The sequence below is a fragment of the Gossypium arboreum genome, chromosome 10, assembly GCF_025698485.1.
Source record: "Gossypium arboreum isolate Shixiya-1 chromosome 10, ASM2569848v2, whole genome shotgun sequence".
Taxonomy (NCBI): domain Eukaryota; kingdom Viridiplantae; phylum Streptophyta; class Magnoliopsida; order Malvales; family Malvaceae; genus Gossypium; species Gossypium arboreum.
In genome coordinates this window covers 100,591,795-100,613,747 of record NC_069079.1, presented here as the reverse complement: position 1 = coordinate 100,613,747, position 21,953 = coordinate 100,591,795, and the positions used below count along the sequence as shown (strand labels likewise).

The 21,953-nt window shown below is 38.5% G+C and overlaps 1 pseudogene; it reads left to right on the top strand.

The window, feature by feature from the left end:
- The first annotated feature begins 16,951 nt into the window (after positions 1-16,951).
- On the top strand, positions 16,952-17,052 carry LOC128282792 (small nucleolar RNA R71; annotated as a pseudogene).
- The last annotated feature ends 4,901 nt before the right edge of the window (positions 17,053-21,953 follow it).

Genomic DNA, 21,953 nt, shown 5'->3' with positions numbered 1-21,953 from the left:
GTGGCGGGCCTCAACAGAAGTGCTCGAGAAAAAGGTTCCATCACGGGTCTTTCACTTTTTCGAAGCGGGGACGGTGACCTTAGACTTGCCGCGTGTGTTTGTCATGGTGTATCTGTAATAAAGCAATCAAATAGATTTAAGGAATGAATCAATATAATAGATGCAAGCTACTAGAAAACAAAAATCTAAGTGAAGCGCAACATTTGGACTAATGGACTGTGAGCATTAAAAAATTAAAAAGCAGAATTCTAAAACCAAACAAGAACAGAGTATGACTAACTAAATCTAAGAATGAGAAATAATAAAATTGAATAATCAAGAATAGTATAAGAAAATTAAAGGCAACTAAATAAACTACATGCATAATACTGTTCTAATGAAGAGTAAAATATAAGAAAATCAAATCAAATTGCAGCAAATAGTCAAAATTTTCATAACTCAAGAACATAAAATCAGCTGTAAAATAAATAAAGCAGTAAAAATAAATAATAAAAATAAGATAATATGAAATAAAGGAATAAACAAAAAAAAATAATAGAGTAAACAGAAGTAACTGATGGTGGTAGGGTGGTAATCGAAGGGTTGGCCAGCGGTGAAAAAGGTGATAAGTGGGGTCGGGTCGTGCGCCGGTGGTGGTAAAAAGGGGTTGCAGCTTGAGGGGAAGGAAAAAAGGAAGGGAAAGAAGATTGAGGAAGGGGGCATGCGAGGGGGTTAGGGAGACGAGGTTGGTCTGACTGATAAAAATAGAGGGGGAAATGTGTGGTTGGGGACGATTGGTGGCTAGTCGGTAGAGCGGGTGGGGCGGAGGGTCAGTTCTTGTATGTGGGCAGATGGAAAAAAGGATAGAGAGGGGGTGAGGGGGTGGCTTGTGACATCCCAAAATTGACCCTAGTCGGGATGTGGTTTCGGGACCACAAAACTGAGGCATAAAAATAATTTATAATTTATTTTGATGCCTATAATATGTGTTAATTCATGTGTGACATTTTTGATGTTTCGATTTAGAGTTATAAATGTGAATTTCACTAGAAAGGGCCTAGTAGTAAACATTGAAAGTATGATGGGGAAATGTGGGATGACTAGTTTATAATGCATGCAAAAATAAGGATTTGCATGTCAAATTTCCCCTAACATGAAGTGGCCGGCCATGACAAGGAATCATGGGCTAAACATGTCATGAAACATGTTTTGTTGGTGCACTAGGAGAAACAATAAACAAATGAGTATGGGTAATAAAGAAAGAAAAAAAAATGTGTGTGTGTGAGTGAAACCCCCTTGCCGTGCATTGTGGAAGAGAAAAGAAAATTTTGTTCATCCATTTTTCTCTTCTTTGGCCGAAAATACTAAGGAAAAAGGGAGGATTTTTGCTTCATGCTTGGTTTAGAAGAGAACTAGAAGGAGATTTGGCTATACTTGCATCAAGATTAAGGTATGTTTGAGGTTGTGTCATGAGATTCATGCTTGTTTTGGTTGCTAACTTGATGTGCATGTTAGCCATGGTTCAAATCCTTGTTATGCCATGGAAATGGTATTTGGCCAAGGTGGATTTTGTGTTAATGCCATTGCATGTTAAATATGAAGCTTGTTAATGGTGTATGTGATGGGGGATTGATGGCTCTTGGACTTTCTTTTTAGTATTTTTGAGTGAGACATTAAGTTCTTTGCTTAATCATGACCAAAATGATGGTGTTGTGATGTATTCGGTCATGGTATATCCATAAGTATGATTCATGCATGTTGCATGGTAGGTAAGATTTGAGCTTTGAATATGTGTTTGCACATGATGAATTGGTATGACATATATACTATTTCAAGGTATATATTTGCTTGGGATGATGTTTTCGGTTATGTAGTACATGAGAGATGTGTATTGAGCTACAATATGTAATGCGTTAGTTAGTAAAATGCATGCTGTTTTTGTGTGGTATTAAGTGCATAATCGGCCTCAACATGGGCATGCATATTCGGCCACATGAGGGAAATTGGTGTGCATGCATTCGGTTAGAGGCAAGCATATTGATGCCTATTCTTGGCTTAGAAAATTCGCTAAGAGGAATACTAACTAAGGTGTTGAGTTCGATTCATGATTTTGTACATATGCGACTTTGATGCCTAATGAGTAGATATTTATATATTGGCTAGGCATCTTGAATTCCTCTTCCGATGCTCAAATGATAAAACCAATTTATTTGTTAAATTTAGCCCAAGAAGCTAGAGGTGGAGAATCAAGCAAAGGCAAAGGAAAGATAATCGAGTAGTCGATTGGAAATCGTTTCATCCAATATAAGGTAAGTCATAAAGCATATATTTGGCATTGATTTAAATGATCATAATATATATATGCAATTGTGTTTAATGAATTGATGTGTAAGTGGAAATGTATGTGTATGGAATGATGCCATTGTTGAATGTATAAAGGTAGTAAAATGCATAACGTATTGGTCTTGGCACTAAGTGTGCGGGTATAAATGGACACGGTGACAAGATTGGCACTAAGTGTCTTGATTTAAAATTTGTACAGCACTAAGTGTGCGAATTTGATTATATAGCACTATGTGTGCGAGCTGATTATATAGCACTAAGTGTGCGGACTTATTATATGCTTTTGCATCACTATTGGCACTGAGTGTGCGATATTATCGAGTTGATCACGGACAGCGGATCGGGTAAGTACCTCGAGCTCATGATGAATAGAAAATACGTCCATGCTTGGGGTTGAATTGGTAAGCCTTAAATCTATGTGATGATTGAAATTGTATGGTTGTGCTGGAAAATGAGTTAATGTGTGAAAATACTTGATTATCTTGTTGTGTAGATTATGAAATGTGGATGTATGACTTGGTTCGAGATTGGACCGAAAGGTCCGAGGTATTATGGTATAGATTCGATATGGATGAGTACCTAGCCTCGCTTGTTGTACATGTTGTAGTGACTTTATTAGTGGATTGATAAATGCTTATGACTTACTGAGTTGTAAACTCACTCAGTGTTTTCTTGTCACCCATTTTAGGTCATGGGACTCGTCTTTGTTGTGTGCTCGGAACCGTCGTTGAAGTCATCACACCGCTGAAATCTTGTGGTATTACTTTTTTGTTGTTGAAGAACATTTGGCATGTATAGGCTATTATATTTTGTCGAATTGTGGGTTGTAAACTTTAAGCCATGTGAAAATGGCCTATGTGGTCGTCCGAGTGGGATGCTAGAACCTATAGCCACGAGTCTTAGAAACTCAAATTTTGTTAAGGTGACCATAATTTGTGTCATGTATGATGGATGATTAAGGCCAAGGAAAAATTCATGAAATTGGCATAGTCTACTGCAGTAACTGTTGCGGACAGCAGCAGTGAGATGAGATTGAAAAATCACTAAAAATAGTATAAGTAGAATTAAATAGTGAGTAAATTATGGAACTGATCCTTGATGAATCTATTTTATATGGACAAAACGAAACGACCATATGAGCAGTATACTGGGAGATATTAAAGTTCTTGTGAGACAGGGCCAGAACGATTTCTGGGTCCCCTGTCGTGACTTTGAAAATTTACCATAAATTATCCAGAAATAATTAGGAGTCATGCCTTATATGTACAGATTCCATTTTGAGTCTAGTTTCATTAGAAACAAACGGCACCAGTATTAAAGCCCTGTACAGAAAGATATTCAAGTTGTAACGCGCGGAGGTCAGAGCAGTCGATCCCTGTAACATGGGTGACTTTAACTAATAAACTGTACCAATTGGCCCAACCAAAATTCTAAAAATAAATCCATGGATGGATATATGAGTCTAAATTCAGGGAAAATTTACGAAACCAGTTTCCGAGTTTTGGAACTCGAGATATGATTTTTAAGGCGACGGTGACGCAGTTTTCCAGCCTGTCCAGAAATGCCAAATTGGTCGGTACTTTAAGAGGATTTGTCTCGTTAACCCCTCGTGTCCGACACCGGCGTCGGTCACGAGTTAGGGGTGTTACAATTTTATTGGTATCAGAGCTATGGTTTAGTCGGTTCTAGGACTACCATAGCGCGTGTGAGTCTAGCTATACATGCCAAATTGATAGTGCTTAATAATGTGATGACTTCTGACGGTTGAAATTTTTGTTTTGATTAGCGATGGAACCCGGGGTAGAGAGACCCTTGGCGGATGACGTTGAAAGTGTAGCGGCTGCTCCTGCGCAAGGGACACCGCCTGTTGAGCCTCAGTCATCCGCGAATAATCAAAATGAAGGCGAAACAAGCCTTCTTCACTATGATGAATGAGTGGGTCGCGCAATATGCCCGAACCAACCCGCTGTCCAACCATTCCCGAATTTAAATACTCCACCCCAAGACTCGCAATGCCTCCGATTCTTCGATCCTGAGGCTGAGTAAACCACCGTGGACTTGATTAGGAAGCGTGGGGCCGAGGAGTTCAAGGCCATAGTTCTTGATGATGCCGAAAAGGCCGAGTTCGCTCGATAACACCATTAGAGTGTTAGATGAATCGTCATGCACACCGACGAATGTCTTAAGTGTGCTATATCCTTGTTATGAGACTCACTTACTATTGGTGGAGGACTTTAATTTCCATAGTCCCAAATGAACGAGTTACTTGGGATTTCTTCCAATCCAATTTCGAAAGAAATACATTAGTCAACAGTTCATCGATCGAAGCGTAAGGAATTCTTGGAACTCAAGCAAGGCGGATGATCAGTATCGAATCTGAACATGAGTTCGTAAGACTTAGTCGGTATGCTCGGAGTGTGTGGCTGATGAGGTTGCGATGTGCAAAAGATTTGAAGAAGGATTGAATGAAGAGTTAAAGTTACTAGTGGGAATTTTGGAGATAAAGGAGTTCGTGACACTAGTCGAACGAGCTCGCAAGGCGGAAGAACTTGGGAGGAGAAGAAGAAGGCTGAATTTGAAGCAAGAGATTACCGTAAAAGATCGACGAGTAAAGCTCCGTTCTCGGCTGTAAAGAGGTTCGTGGAGGACACCAGAAGTCGAGGACGATCGGGAATTTCCATTAGAGCCCGACCATTGACGGACTCCGAGCTACTTCAGTAGCTAGTGTGGGCAATAATCGTCAAGAGAGACCTGAATGCCCCAATGTGGAAGACGACACCTAGGTGAATGTTGGGGTAAGTCATTAATAGGGCTGTTATGGATGCGGTTCAAGGACCACTTCATTAGAGATTGCACGAGCTAGATGAGAGGAATAAGACGCAAGGTGCAAGACCTAGTGGAACGACGGTGGAGGTAGGCCCCGAGAATCTCTGGAGGTAGGGTGGTAATCGAGAGGAGCCTCTAATCTGACCGTCCGATCCGAGACCCGTGCTCTCGCTAGAGCATATGCCATCCGCGACGAGAGGAGGCATCCTCCCCGACGTTATCACCGGTACTTTTACTCTCTTTGATACTATTGTGATTGCATTGATTGACCCGGCTCTACTCACTCATATGTATGTGAAACCTTAGCATCCAAGAAGACTCTACCGTTGAGTCTCTCGAGTTCGTAATTCGAGTGTCAAACCCGTTGGGTCAATACGTGCTTGTTGATAAAGTGTGCAAGAGATGCCCCTAATAATTCGAGAATCTGCTTTTCCTACCGATCCGATGCTTCTACCATTTCATGAATTGATGTTATTCTTGGTATGGATTGGCTGACAGTACATGATGCAAGTGGTGGATCGCAAAGGAAAACCATTAATTTGAGGAGTGCAAATAATGAGGTAGTCCGAAGTCGAGTCTCTTGATTTAAAGGGAGTGCCGACAATAATATCTTCTATGACCGTCAAGATATGTGAAAAGGGTGTGAAACATACCTTGCGTATGTGTTTGGGAGTAAAGAGACGGAAAGGAAACTCGAATCGGTACCAGTGGTTTGTGAGTATTCGATGTTTTTCCGAGGAGTTACCGGATTGCCACCGGTTCGAAGTGGAATTCGCATCGGTTGTACCGGTACTACGCCGATTTCAATAGCCCCGTATCGTATGGCATTAACGGAATTAAAGGAATTGAAGGTTCAATTGCAAGAATTGACGGATAGAGGTTTCGCTCGACCGAAGTTTTTCTCCATGGGCGCTTTTGTATTGTTTGTGAAGAAGAAGGACGGAACCATGAGGTTGTGCATCGACTATCGTCAACTCAATAAAGTGACGATAAAGAATAAATATCCATTGCCACGAATTGACGATTTGTTTGATCAATTAAAGGGAGCCTCGGTGTTTTCAAAGATAGATTTGAGGTCGGGTACTATCGGTTGAGGGTCCGAGAATCGGACATACCCAAAACCGCTTTTAGAACGAGGTATGGTCACTACGAATTCTTGGTGATGCCGTTTGGGCTCACTAATGCCCTACGGTGTTTATGGATTTAATGAATAGAATTTTCGTGCCATACTTGGATCGGTTCGTAGTTGTATTTATCGATGACATTTTGGTCTATTCGAGAGATGAAACCGAGCATGTTGAACACCGAGGCTAGTGTTGCAAATCTTACGAGATAAGCGATTATACGCAAAGTTCAAGAATGTGAATTTTGGTTGAAAGAGGTTAGCTTTTTGGGGCACGTGGTGTCCGTGACGGTGTCGGGTGGACCGAACAAAATTACGCCATAGTCGATTGGAGACCACCAAGGAATGTTACCGGGTTAGGAGCTTTTGGGGCTTGCGGTTATTACCGACGATTTGTAAAGGTTTCTCGACGATAGCCACGCCAATGACGGCTACTCCAAAAGGATGTTAAGTTGAATGGACGGAGAAATGTCGAAAAGTTTCGATCAACTGAAAGCTTATTTGATGAAGCCCCAATTCTAGTGCAACCCGAATCGGGCAAAGAGTTTGTCATTTATAGTGACGCATCCCTACTTGGGTTGGGTTGCGTATTGATGCAAGAAGGCGAGTTGTGGCCTATGCGTCGAGACAATTAAAGCCACATGAGAAAAATTATCCGACCCATGATCTCGAATTGGCTGCCATCGTATTCGCCTTAAAGATATGGCGACATTACTTATTTGGTGAGAAGTGCCATGTGTATTCGGATCACAAAAGTCTCAAATATTTGATGACTCAAAGAGACTTAAATCTGCGACAAAGACGATGGCTCGAGTTGTTAAAAGATTATGAACTCGTTATTGATTATCACCCGGGAAAGGCCAATGTGGTTGCGGATGCCTTAAGTCGGAAATCACTGTTTGCTTTACGAGCGATGAATGTACACTTGTCTATTCTACCCGACAATGTGTTAGTAGCGAATTGGAGGCCAAACCATTGTTGGCTCATCAAATTCGGGAAGCTCAGAAAGTTGATGAGGAGTTGCTTGCAAAACGGGCTGAGTGTGTTCTGAGCAAGGAATCAGAGTTTCAAATTGATGATGACGATTGTTTAAGGTTTAGAAGTCGTCTGTGTGTTCCAAAGAATTCGGAACTTATTTCGATGATTCTAAATGAAGCCCATTGTAGTCGAATGTCAATCCACCGGGTAGTACTAAAATGTACAATGACCAAACGCCAATTTTGGTGGCCCGTATGAAACGAGACATTTCGAATTTGTTTCAAGGTGTCGATATGTCAACAAGTGAAAGCGGAACATCAAGTGCCATCGGGATTACTTCACCGATCATGATACCCGAATGGAAATGGGATCGAGTCACAATGGACTTTGTATCCGGACGCCATTGTCGTGAGTAAGAAGGATGCGATTTGGGTCGTTGTCGATAGACTAACTAAGTCGGCTCACTTTATCCCCGTCGCACGGATTTTTCAATGGACAAATTAGCGGAATTGTACGTTTCTCGATTGTGAGATTACACGGGTGCCTATTTCTATCGTGTCGGATAGAGACCCAAGATTCACGTCGCGATTTTGGAAGAAATTGCAAGATGCTTTGGGTACCAAGCTGCATTTTAGCACCGCTTTTCATCCCCAAACCGATGGTCAATCCGAACGGATAATTCAAATACTCGAGGATATGTTGAGATGTTGCATCCTTGAGTTTAGTGGTTCATGGGAACGGTATTTACCTTTGATTGAATTCGCCTACAACAATAGCTTTCAATCAAGCATTAAGATGGCGCCTTACGAGGCTTTATACGGTCGTAAATGCCGCACCCCATTATTCTGGTGAACTTAGTGAAGGTAAATTCTTCGGGTTGATTTGGTTAAGGATGCCGAGCAAAAGTTCGAGTAATTCGTGAAAGTTTGAAAGTCGCCGGGATCGCCAAAAGTCGTATGCGATTTGAAAAGAAAAGATATTGAATATCGGGTTGGAGACAAGGTCTTTCTCAAAGTTTCACCTTGGAAGAAGGTGCTTAGATTTGGTCGTAAGGGCAAATTGAGTCCGAGGTTTATCGGGCCATATGAAGTATCCGAACGAGTTGGGCGATCGCATATCGATTAATTTTGCCCCGAGCTCGAAAGGATTCACAACGTTTTCATGTCTCGATGCTTGACGATATAGGTCGATCCATCGCACGTAATTGCTCCATCCGAGATTGAGATTCACCTAATTTGAGCTATGAAGAGGAACCGGTTCGCATTATGATGCGTGAAGTAAAAGAGTTACGCAATAAGAAAATCCCGTTAGTGAAGGTGTTGTGGCATAAACACGGAATTGAAGAAGCCACTTGGGAACTTGAGGACTCTATGAAAGAGCGATACCGAGCCTATTTACGGTAAGATTTTCGGGACGAAAATTTCTTAAGTGGGGAGAGTTGTGACATCCCAAAATTGACCCTAGTCGGGATGTGGTTTCGGGACCATTAAAACCGAGGCATAAAAATAATTTATAATTTATTTTGATGCCTATAATATGTGTTAATTCATGTGTGACATTTTGATGTTTGATTTAGAGTTATAAATGTGAATTTCACTAGAAAGGGCCTAGTAGTAAACATTGAAAGTATGATGGGAAATGTGGGATGACTAGTTTATAATGCATGCAAAAATAAGGGATTTGCATGTCAAATTTCCCCCTAACATGAAGTGGCCGCCATGACAAGGAATCATGGGCTAAACATGTCATGAAACATGTTTTGTTGGTGCACTAGGGAGAAACAATAAACAAATGAGTATGGGTAATAAAGAAAGAAAAAAATGTGTGTGTGTGTGTGAAACCCCCCTTGCCGTGCATTGTGGAAGAGAAAAGAAAAATTTTGTTCATCCATTTTTCTCTTCTTTGGCCGAAAATACTAAGGAAAAGGGAGGATTTTTGCTTCATGCTTGGTTTAGAAGAGAACTAGAAGGAGATTTGGCTATACTTGCATCAAGATTAAGGTATGTTTGAGGTTGTGTCATGAGATTCATGCTTGTTTTGGTTGCTAACTTGATGTGCATGTTAGCCATGGTTCAAATCCTTGTTATGCCATGGAAATGGTATTTGGCCAAGGTGGATTTTGTGTTAATGCCATTGCATGTTAAATATGAAGCTTGTTAATGGTGTATGTGATGGGGATTGATGGCTCTTGGACTTTCTTTTTAGTATTTTTGAGTGAGACATTAAGTTCTTTGCTTAATCATGACCAAAATGATGGTGTTGTGATGTATTCGGTCATGGTATATCCACAAGTATGATTCATGCATGTTGCATGGTAGGTAAGATTTGAGCTTTGAATATGTGTTTGCACATGATGAATTGGTATGACATATATACTATTTCAAGGTATATATTTGCTTGGGATGATGTTTTCGGTTATGTAGTACATGAGAGATGTGTATTGAGCTACAATATGTAATGCGTTAGTTAGTAAAATGCATGCTGTTTTGTGTGGTATTAAGTGCATAATCGGCCTCAACATGGGCATGCATATTCGCCACATGAGGGGAAATTGGTGTGCATGCATTCGGTTAGAGGCAAGCATATTGATGCCTATTCTTGGCTTAGAAAATTCGCTAAGAGGAATACTAACTAAGGTGTTGAGTTCGATTCATGATTTTGTACATATGCGACTTTGATGCCTAATGAGTAGATATTTATATATTGGCTAGGCATCTTGAATTCCTCTTCCGATGCTCAAATGATAAAACCAATTTATTTGTTAAATTTAGCCCAAGAAGCTAGAGGTGGAGAATCAAGCAAAGGCAAAGGAAAGATAATCGAGTAGTCGATTGGAAATCGTTTCATCCAATATAAGGTAAGTCATAAAGCATATATTTGGCATTGATTTAAATGATCATAATATATATATGCAATTGTGTTTAATGAATTGATGTGTAAGTGGAAATGTATGTGTATGGAATGATGCCATTGTTGAATGTATAAAGGTAGTAAAATGCATAACGTATTGGTCTTGGCACTAAGTGTGCGGGTATAAATGGACACGGTGACAAGATTGGCACTAAGTGTGCGGATTTAAAATTTGTACAGCACTAAGTGTGCGAATTTGATTATATAGCACTATGTGTGCGAGCTGATTATATAGCACTAAGTGTGCGGACTTATTATATGCTTTTGCATCACTATTGGCACTGAGTGTGCGATATTATCGAGTTGATCACGGACAGCGGATCGGGTAAGTACCTCGAGCTCATGATGAATAGAAAATACGTCCATGCTTGGGGTTGAATTGGTAAGCCTTAAATCTATGTGATGATTGAAATTGTATGGTTGTGCTGGAAAATGAGTTAATGTGTGAAAAATACTTCGATTATCTTGTTGTGTAGATTATGAAATGTGGATGTATGACTTGGTTCGAGATTGGACCGAAAGGTCCGAGGTATTATGGTATAGATTCGATATGGATGAGTACCTAGCCTCGCTTTGCTGTACATGTTGTAGTGACTTTATTAGTGGATTGATAAATGCTTATGACTTACTGAGTTGTAAACTCACTCAGTGTTTTCTTGTCACCCATTTTAGGTCACTGGGACTCGTCTTTGTTGTGTGCTCGGAACCGTCGTTGAAGTCATCACACCGGCTGAAATCTTGTGGTATTACTTTTTTTGTTGTTGAAGAACATTTGGCATGTATAGGCTATTATATTTTGTCGAATTGTGGGTTGTAAACTTTAAGCCATGTGAAAATGGCCTATGTGGTCGTCGAGTGGGATGCTAGAACCTATAGCCACGAGTCTTAGAAACTCAAATTTTGTTAAGGTGACCATAATTTGTGTCATGTATGATGGATGATTAAGGCCAAGGAAAAATTCATGAAATTGGCATAGTCTACTGCAGTAACTGTTGCGGACAGCAGCAGTGAGATGAGATTGAAAATCACTAAAAATAGTATAAGTAGAATTAAATAGTGAGTAAATTATGGAACTGATCCTTGATGAATCTATTTTATATGGACAAAACGAAACGACCATATGAGCAGTATACTGGGAGATATTAAAGTTCTCGTGAGACAGGGCCAGAACGATTTCTGGGTCCCCTGTCGTGACTTTGAAAATTTACCATAAATTATCCAGAAAGAATTAGGAGTCATGCCTTATATGTACAGATTCCATTTTGAGTCTAGTTTCATTAGAAACAAACGGCACCAGTATTAAAGCCCTGTACAGAAAGATATTCAAGTTGTAACGCGCGGAGGTCAGAGCAGTCGATCCCTGTAACATGGGTGACTTTAACTAATAAACTGTACCAATTGGCCCAACCAAAATTCTAAAAATAAATCCATGGATGGATATATGAGTCTAAATTCAGGGAAAATTTACGAAACCAGTTTCCGAGTTTTGGAACTCGAGATATGATTTTTAAGGCGACGGTGACGCAGTTTTCCAGCCTGTCCAGAAATGCCAAATTGGTCGGTACTTTAAGAGGATTTGTCTCGTTAACCCCTCGTGTCCGACACCGGCGTCGGTCACGAGTTAGGGGTGTTACATGGCTGTTAGTGGTGGCTGCTATGCGACGGGGTGAGGAAGAAGGGATACAAGAAAACGCGAGGGGGAGGAGATAAGAGAGGCCGAGGAAAGGGTTAAGGAAGAGAGAAGGGACGGCGACCAGAAAAGTCAATGGAGAGGCTGACAGCGGCTAGGGTTTAGGGGGTGAAAAAGACAAACAAATGAAAGATAAAATTGGGATTAGGTATTTAAAGAGGGACACGGTCGTGTAAGGTTTGTGTTGGGCCACACGGTCATGTCACACGCCTGTGTGGTCTCTTTTTAGCTCGTATGTTTAAATAAATCAAGCCTAGTCTTCACACGGCCTCGGACACGCACACAGCCCTGTCGCCTGGCCATGTGCAAGCCTCTTTACTTCTCCCACGCCCTTGTGAACTTCCACACACCCATGTGGCTCGGCCGTGTCTTGCACACAGTCGTGTACCTTGCTCGTGTAACTCTCTGACTTATTTTAAAATTGAAAATTTTATCTCCGGGTTTCAAAAGGCCTAAGACACGCCCGTGTGTCCAAGCCATGTGGTCCACACGGCCTTGTTTCTGTCGATTTTTGGAAAATTTGAGTCCTAGGCTTCACATGGCCAAGGACACGCCCATGTGTCCAGGCCTTGTAGGCCATACGGTCGTGTCGCTAGGCCATGTAACTCACTGTCGATTTCTTTAAAAATTTAAAACTAAGTCTAAAAATTCCACAAAGCCAAAGACACACCCGCGTGTCTAGGCCGTGTGGGTTTTAAAAACTCAAATTTTTTTAATTTTGAAAACTAATTAATGTTTAAAAAATAAAATGAAAAAAAATTTAAAAAATTAGCAGTGTTACCACTTGGGTTGCCTCTCGAAAAGCTCTTATTTAAAGTCTAAGCTCGACTTACCACGTATTTGCATGATCATGGTAGTTCACGGAGTCAAGACTCCTTTTTCTCGCTGTCAATTCTTTTATTAAAATAAGGTTTGAGTCGAGTAATATTTACCTTAAAAGTGTCGAATTTAGAATGAGTCACCTCTATTGTACCATATGGGAAAACATTCAATATCGTAAAAGGAGCTTCTCCATTTACATTAAGCTCTGCAGTGGCAATTCAAGGGTGCGTTTTATCTAATAACACCTGATCCCCAACCTTAAATTGGTTTGTTCCATCCTTATATTCGTCATGGCGTCGATTTGGTTCTGTATCGTATACTCTTAGGTTCTCCTTGACATGTCTCTTCCATTCATCTAGTTCATCGATTTGTTGCCTTCGTTCTTCATGAGTTGTTTTATTTTTGTTGTATGAGCTGAAACGTGGCTCTATCACATTTTTTCAAGGTGTTTCCTGCAAAGAATTTTGAGCCACAAGATTACTCACATTAACAGAACTCATATAATCATCTCGATCACTAGATATCTTAGCAGAATCACAAGCTTGAAGAGCAATCGTGTCATCTCCTACACAAAGTATTAGTTCACCTGTACCAATATCAATGATAGTTCTAGCAGTTGCTAAAAAAGGTTGACCTAGAATTAGAGGTACGTGACTATCCTCATCCATGTCTAAGATAACAAAATCGACTGGGAATATAAATTTGTCAATTTTAACAAGAACATCTTTAACAATACCCCTAGGAAATCTAATGGTTCTATCTTCCAATTGAATACTCATCCTAGTTTGTTTGGGCTTCCCAATACCTAGTTGCTTAAACATTTTATAGGGCATGGCATTAATACTAGCCCCTAAATCAGCCAAAGCATTATTAATACTTAAACTACCAATTAAACAAGGAATAGTAAAACTCTCTGGATCTTTCAATTTGTTGAGTAGTTTATTCTGCAAGTTTGCTAAGCAAACTGCATTTAGCTCCATGAGCGACGAATCATCTAACTTTCATTTGTTTGCTAAAAGCTCATTTAAAAATTTTACAGAATTTGGCATCTGCGAAAGACCTTTAATAAACAGTAAGTTAATATGCCACTTCTTCAAAAGTTTAACAAAATTACCAAATTGTTCGTTTTAGGGTCTTTCTTTATCGTATTTGAATATGACACACGAGGTTTACACTCTTTACCTATTGGTTTTTGTTCACTGTGGTTCAGCTCAATGTAATACCCCAAAACCCAGCCTAGACATTATGGCCGAATCTAACGATGTCACATGAGAGTGTTTTTAAGCAAACCATTTCAATTCATAAACCATTTCATTTATTATCTTTTACTTAGAAGGAAAACGGGAAAAAAAGTCGTATTGTTTGGAAATGATTCTTTATCGCGGAAGCTTTTGAACCATTTGTTGATTATTATTTTAAGAACCCATTTTTATTTACGAAAAGTCTTAATTTATTTCAGGAAAACCATAATATTGACATTGTAATTTATAGTCCTTTTCCACAGTTCAAAACCTAAATTAAAAGTCGTATATCCAAATCCAAAGTCACATTAGAACCTCCAAAAGAAATAATGAATAAACCAATGTAAAAAGTCATAACCAAAATGTTTACAGACGTGGTCACCATCGAGTCCTCCACTACACCGATCCGCCTACTATTGGGGGTTACCTAAACAAATAAATAAATAAAGGGGTGAGTTTTCACAACTCAGTGTGTACATACCCACAGTATAGCATGCATACAAACAGATAACAGAATACAGTCTTAGGGCTTCAGCCCATCTCAGATATAGCATGCATAACAGATCAGATCAACAGAATATGTCCACCAGCCCTGTACACCAACTCCGTCCAACCCAACACACCATGTAGGGATAAAATCGACCCACCCATCCCTACACACCATATATGGGGATACAATCAACCCATCCATCCCTACACACCATAAGGTACTGTAATGCAACACATATCATAAGTATGCAGCTTAGCTGCCAGATAACGGGATTATGAAGTCCTTTAGTACTTCCTTCACTTCATCAAACCCAGCCCGATCCAATACATCATACAGGTATGGCATGTTATAATGCAGACAAATGGATTACACATTTATTTTCAGAACAGATCAGATAATCATGCTAGGTATAACATGCTAACAAATACATTACAGAATTAAGAGTCTAGATAAGGTTTACCGACCCTAATACAGGTCACAGTCGACTTGGGTGACCCGTGCAACCTTAAAAAATATTTCAGATTAAAGAGGCTCACACGCTCGTGTGCCCTGCCCGTGTCGATCACACGACCTGGCCTAGATTCCCACACGCCCGTATGGTTCACCCGTATGGGCCCACATGCCCGTGTGGCCCACACTACCCTTTTGCCTGAGTCCGTGCCTCGCACACGGCCTATAAGCCATTACACGCTCGTGTCTATCGTGTCCATGTGGCACCCGCACGGCCTGGCTTGTTGATTACACGGTAGTGTATCACCACACGGCCTCCACACGGGCAGTCCACACGCCCGTGTGGCGTCGACAGTTTCGGTTTCGACTTTCGCCAGAACCCATTTTTTATGCAATCGAAGTACACACCTAGTTCAATTTCAACACATAATCACCCCCGAGCACTCTAGAACCTATATTTGACAATTCAACACCACAATCAGTCTTACTTCATGATAAATCAAAATCCCGAAACCAAGGTACTCATCCCTAAAACGATGAACACTTACTGTCGGACTTTGAATCAATTCACAACGAAATGGTACGAAAAGAGCCCTAATACTCGTTACATGCCGCTATCAAAACGTCAATATAACCCCAGTTAACGTTCTAGAAAATCCATCTTACAAAATACAAAAACTTCGCTTACCGATATTGTACAAAGAAATGCCAACGACAAAGAATGATAAGACTACAGTGGAAGATAAGTAAAAGAAAATTCAGTAAATGGGAAGACAAGGGAAATTTCGACGGAAAGCAAAAAGAAAAAAGGGAAAAACGGAGAGGAGATGAAAAGTTTTTCTCTACAGAGAAAATTTAGGAAACTGATCACCCAAATCCCTCTGCCCACTCTATCTCAACCACCTACTACTCAGATTTCCAGTGAAACTCAAACTCTTAGCCAAAACTCGCGATAAAAATAATTCCCTTGCTATCACATTGATTTGAACTTTAGACCTCTAGGTACTTAACACTTCACTTAACCACTAGACCAGCAGGCCCATTCTGATATAGTCTTATTAACATTTAAACTTAAGCCCACTGAATAAGAGTAAGGCTTTATTCATCAAAAACCCAAATTTTTCCCAAGCTAAGGCTTGAACTTGGGACCTCACACACACTCAGAACACTTAACCACTAAAGCAAATACACATTTTATGTCATATTCAAGCAGAGTCAAAAACGTAAATTTTGTGAAGCCCATTTCTTCTAGTCCCAAAATTCGAGGTGTTACACTCAACCTTACCTTGACTTACCACACTTTCTTTCCTTAATTCTGGTTCAAGTTCAACTAACCCTTCTTTATCTCGAATCATAATTGCATGAAGCTGCTCTCTTGGGTTAGTTTCGGTGTTGCTAGGCAAGTTACCTTGTGGTCTTTCTGAAATCAACTTAGCAAGCTATCCTATTTGGTTCTTGAGTCCTTGAATCGACACTTTTTTATTTGTAAGTGTTGTTTCAGCGTTTTGGAAGTGGGTTTCTAACACCAAATAAATTTCGTCAGCATCTCCTCAAAGTTCAGTTTTTTCTCTTGCTGGTAAGGTTGTTGTTGAAAGTCTGGAGGGGGTTTTGGTCTCTAAATTCCTTGACCACCCCAAGAGAAATTGGGATGGTTCCTCCAACCTGCATTATAAGTGTTAATGTATGGATTATTCTGAGGTTTAAAATTGTTACCTATATAGTTGACTTGTTCGTTCTCTGTGCTAGGGCTGTAGGATCGACATTCTGGATTGTTCATCCTTCCTCCATTCGTATCGCACTGCATCACCGGATGTACCTGCGTAGAATCATATAAACCATCAATTTCCTTACTTAAAAGTTCTACTTAATTCGATAACATAGTGACCGCATCTATGTTTAAAACACCGACTACTTTCATCGACTTCGTCCTCATGACTTGCCACTGATAATTATTCAGTAACATCTCTTCTATAATTTCATAGGCCTCTTCAGGTGTTTTATTATTCAAAGTACCACTGACGACTACATCAATCAATTGCCTAGACGAGGGGTTTAAACCGTTGTAGAAAGTTTGAACTTGTAACCATAGAGGTAACCTAAAGTGAATGCACCTTCGTAATAAATCCTTATACCTCTCCCATGCATCATATTGAGTCTCTAAATCTATTTGCACGAAGGAAGAGATATCATTCCTTAACTTAGTTGTCTTAGCCGGTGGAAAATACTTCAATAAGAACTTTTCAGTCATTTGATCCCATGTAGTGATAGAACCTCGTGGTAGGGAGTTCAACCACTGTTTAGCCTTATTTCTCAATAAGAAGGGAAACAACTAAAGGTGAATGGCATTGTCAGAAAAACCATTTATCTTGAAAGCGTCGCAGAATTCCAGAAAGTTGGCCAAATTAGTATCTGAATCTTTATCTTGCAAACCATCTAACTGAACAAATTGTTGAATAATCTGAATGGTGTTTGACTTTAGTTCGAAGTTATTTGTGGCAATAGCAGGTCTCACAATACTCGATTTAGCCCCAGTTAGAGTGGGCTTGGCATAATCGTACATAGTATGAGGAGCAAGATTTGGATTTATAGGATTCACAGCAACCACAGGAGGTAGCTGATTATTCTAATTTTCAGCTATCTCATAAGTAATTTTAATGATGTCCTCTTGCTCTTCCACTATATTCTACCGATTCTGCCTTACTTCTCTACGGTTTCTGCGAGTTGTGCTTTCAATCTCACTGTCGAATACTAAAGGTCTTGACAGATTTCTTCTAGTCATATACTAAAGGAATCTGGTAGAAGCAAACAAAAAAAAAATTAGAAAACAAAAATTAAACTAAAAACAAAAATAAAATGCAATAAAAGTAAAAATGGCTAAATTAATAAAAATTGAGTGTTCCTAATATTTTAGTCCTCGGCAACGATGCCAAAAGCTCGATGAGTCACTAAACTAACTAAAATTACGACACAGGTAAGCGCACCTATCGAATAGTAGTATAGCTATGGTGAGTCAGAATATTGTATCCATGAGGACTAAAAGTACTAGTAATTACTATTTTTTTATTATATAGCGATAAATTGAGGAATTTTATTATCTAGTCGATAAATTGAGGAATTGTTTTTAATCTAAAATTAACTAAACTAATTGCTAAGAATGCGACAGAGAATAGAATGAGAAAATACTCGAATATAACCAAAGAGAAATATAATACCCAGGAAAGAATCCACCTATACTTCACTTATTATTCTGAGTTTGAATTGGACGATTTATTCACTTATGCCTTGATCCGTAGAAATCCTAAATTATGTTAATATCTCTTTCAAGAGTAAGAACAACTGACTCTAGGTTGATTAATTGAAATCTCTTTTTAATTAAAACTCTTATTGTCGCATTAACTCGATTTATGGATTCCCCTATTAGATTTGACTCTAATTCGGTAGATTTATGTCGTCCTATTTCTAGGATTACATGCAACTCCACTCAATTATGCCATATCTACTCTTAAACAGAGACTTTTACTCCACTGAAATAAGCACATCAAACTTGAATTAATATCTTGAAAATATTAAAGTAAGAAATAAGCATACATAATTGAGAACAAGAATCAAGTATTTATCATATAATTCAGAAAATCAAATAATAAAATTCATCATAGGTTTCATCTTCCTTAGGTATCTAGGGAATTTAGTTCATAATATGGGAGGAAAACATATCAAAATTAGAATAACAACAACACATAAGAAACCCAATAAAACTTTGAAGGAAATTTGAATGGAGATATTCAATCTTGAAGGCGATCTGATTCTGAGTTGATTTTGATGGCATTCTTCGAGTAATTTCTTCGTTCTACTCCGCGTGTCCTTTCTAGTCCTCTTTTTATATGTATTTATAAATTTTAGAATGCTCAAAAACCCTAAAAATTGAGTTTTTCAACGTAAAAGGGAAACATGGTTCGAAACTAACACAGGCTGGCACATAGGCGTGTGCCCGGCCCGTGTGGAAGGGCCCAAGCTGTATGGTTCCTAAAAACAACTCTTTTTGTTTGATTTTGCCTTGTTTTTCACTCCTTTCACTTCCCTCTGCTCGCCTAAGTATAAAAATATAAATTTAAAGGATTAGAAGCATCAAATTCACTAATTTACATAATAAATCATCCACAAACATGCCAAGCATGGGATTAAAACATGTTACTTTTATGGTTTATCAATGAGTTTACTAAGCATTATTTGCTTAAAGTAGTTGTTTTCTTTTCCTGTAGATCATCGAAAAGCTCGACCTATTGGAATCTTTTCGGAGCACAATCACACTATCTATCCATCATTTTGGTAGTTTTTGGTTACTTTGGTTGATGGTAATAAAAGGCATGTAATAGATCTTGAATGATGATTTGATAACTTGGTTTGTTTTGAGTTTGTGCCAAGCTTATATGTGTCTTAATGTCCTTAGTTGATGAATTGCAAATGAAAGTGTAAATATATGGTATGTGACATTTATGTATGCTCATATGAAAGTAGGAAAAATATGGTTGAATGGTATGCTTTGAAATGGTTATTTGGTATATATAATTTATGTTTAATGAATGAATTTGAAATGTTGAATTGAGTCAAGTTGATGTGTTGAATTGTGGTGCCAATTAATGGCATATTGGTTAAACACCTAAGTTGGTTGATTTTGGTATGTTTTAAAGTGTTTTGGTTGTGTAAAAATGATTGGAAATGGTATGGTTTGTTGTGCAAGAAAAAGGTTAATGTTTTGGCTTGTTTTAGGGACAATTTGTGAAGCACACGATCTGGTACACGGGCTATCACACAGCCGTGTGTCATTATTGTTTTAGGTGCAGGTTTCACACGGTCTGAGACACAACCTGTGACATGATTGTGTGTCTTAAGGCAGAATGTAACACGGTCTAGCACATGACCGTGTGACCCAACTTCAAATATCCATACGAGCAGACACACGAGTTAAGACACAACCGTGTGTTTAGACTTTGAATGTCTACATGGTTTGGGTTATGTCACATGGTTGGCCACACGGTCGTGTGACCCCTGTTTCCAAAATTTTCAAGTTTTTCTAAAATTTTTTGTTTTTGTTTCAAATTGATCCCGAAATGTTCCCAAACTATTTTTAGGGCCCCGTAGGCTCGATTTAATTCCCGTAAGTGTAATTTGTTCCATGGTTAGATTCAATTATTAAATGTTAAGATTTAATTTGTATAATTGTTTCTATTGTGAAGTTAAATGTTCTACTTTGACAACGGAGACAGGTTAGGGGTGTTACATGTTAAACATGTATTTGATAATGTTATAAATTTATGTCATGTAAACAAACTAACCTCTAAACAGTATGCCAAAGGAATTCCATGTTAGTCTTAGTATGTCTTAATTGTTTATATTGTTGATTGATCAAGGTAAGTTAAGTAAAATTTTACATGAACTTACTAAGCATATGTAATGCTTACTCTATTATGTTTTTTCTATTTGCAGTTATCTTTCGTGGAATGAAGCGGTCAAATCACTTTGGAGCTCACACTATCTAGCTTATAATTTGGTAGTCTTTTAAATTGTTCCAAACTCGGTTATGTGGCATGTAAATAGAATTTGTATTGTATATATGTTATTTTGAGTGTTCATGAATTTAAACCTTAAGTGATGCTTAGCTTTGGTTGTTGAATGTTTAAGTATGATGTTTAAAAGTGTACATGATAGTATTATGGTAAGTTATGCTTGAAACATTTGAATGACTAATTTTGAATGTGGGTGATTGATTTAATGTGGTGAGATTGATATGTTTGTTTTGATATGAAAATGAGGTGGAACAATGCGAGATAATTGCATGATTAATATGATATAAAATGTTCGAACAAGTGAGATGCTTGGTGTCAAATGAGTAGGGGTGAAGTTAGAAAAATTTTTAGAGGGCTGAAATTAAATTGTAATTTTTATCATAGCAAAAATGCAATTTCACCATTTTAATAGCGTATATCTCTATAATTTATAAATGATTAAATCAAATTTTTATATTTTTAGGAGGCCAAATTGCAATTATCTTTACTAATTTAAAATTTTAAAAATTTAAAAGGCCTAAATAGAAAATTTTCCATTTTAGGGAGGGTCAAGGCCCTTGCCAGCCCCCTAGTTTCACCCTGCAAATGAGGCATGTTAAATTGGTGTATGAAATGGAGTTAAGTGAATGTTTTGTATATGTTTGAAGAGTTTGATGAATTCATAGATTGGCATATTTACCAAATGGTCAATTGATGTGCAATGAGTTGAGTATACTTGTCATTGGTTAATAAATGTTTAGATATATGTTTTCAAAAGGTTTTATGCAGGTTTAAGTGTCCATTTGATAATCAATTAGGTTATTGATATAATTTGACATAAAGTAGGCGTTACTTGGCATATTTTGTACCACATGGCCGTGTCCCACATGGGCTAGCCATACACCCGTGTGAGTACTATAGATTTGGTCATCTAGAATTTGCACGGCCTCAGTTTGTTACACGCCCCAACCTGATGGCCGTGTGACTTTTGATGAATTTTTAGTGTTTGATCCCTACTCATTCCCGGGTTAATTTTAGAGCTTTTGTAAGCTTGATTTAGACTCAATTTTGTTTGCGATGCATAATACTTGTTATAATTGCATGTTGTTTGAAATTTTGAATTTAGTTTTGCATGTAATTATTCTGTTGGCTGCCGTAACACCCTATAACTCGGGTCTGATGATCGAACTGGGTGAGGGGTGTTACAATTCTCTTGGTTATTATATCAATTTTGTGCTACAATTCTCTTGGTTATTATATCAATTTTGAAAATACTACATCATCATTTCATTAGTCATTTAATGATAAAGTGATATAAAAAACCATTTAAAAAATATTAATGATCAAATTGTAACTTTTTTAGTTAAATAACTAAAACAGAACTTACATATACTTAGGTTGGTAAGATCCATTTTTTTTTCTCTTTTTCAAACGAGTAAGTCTCCGTCTAGTTTCTTCTAGTCAAGAATTTTGTATATTTAAAGGGGCTTTATTCACTATTTGGCCCCTAAGTCATATCTGTTTTCTCACTTTGGTATATAATTTTTTTGTCCCATTT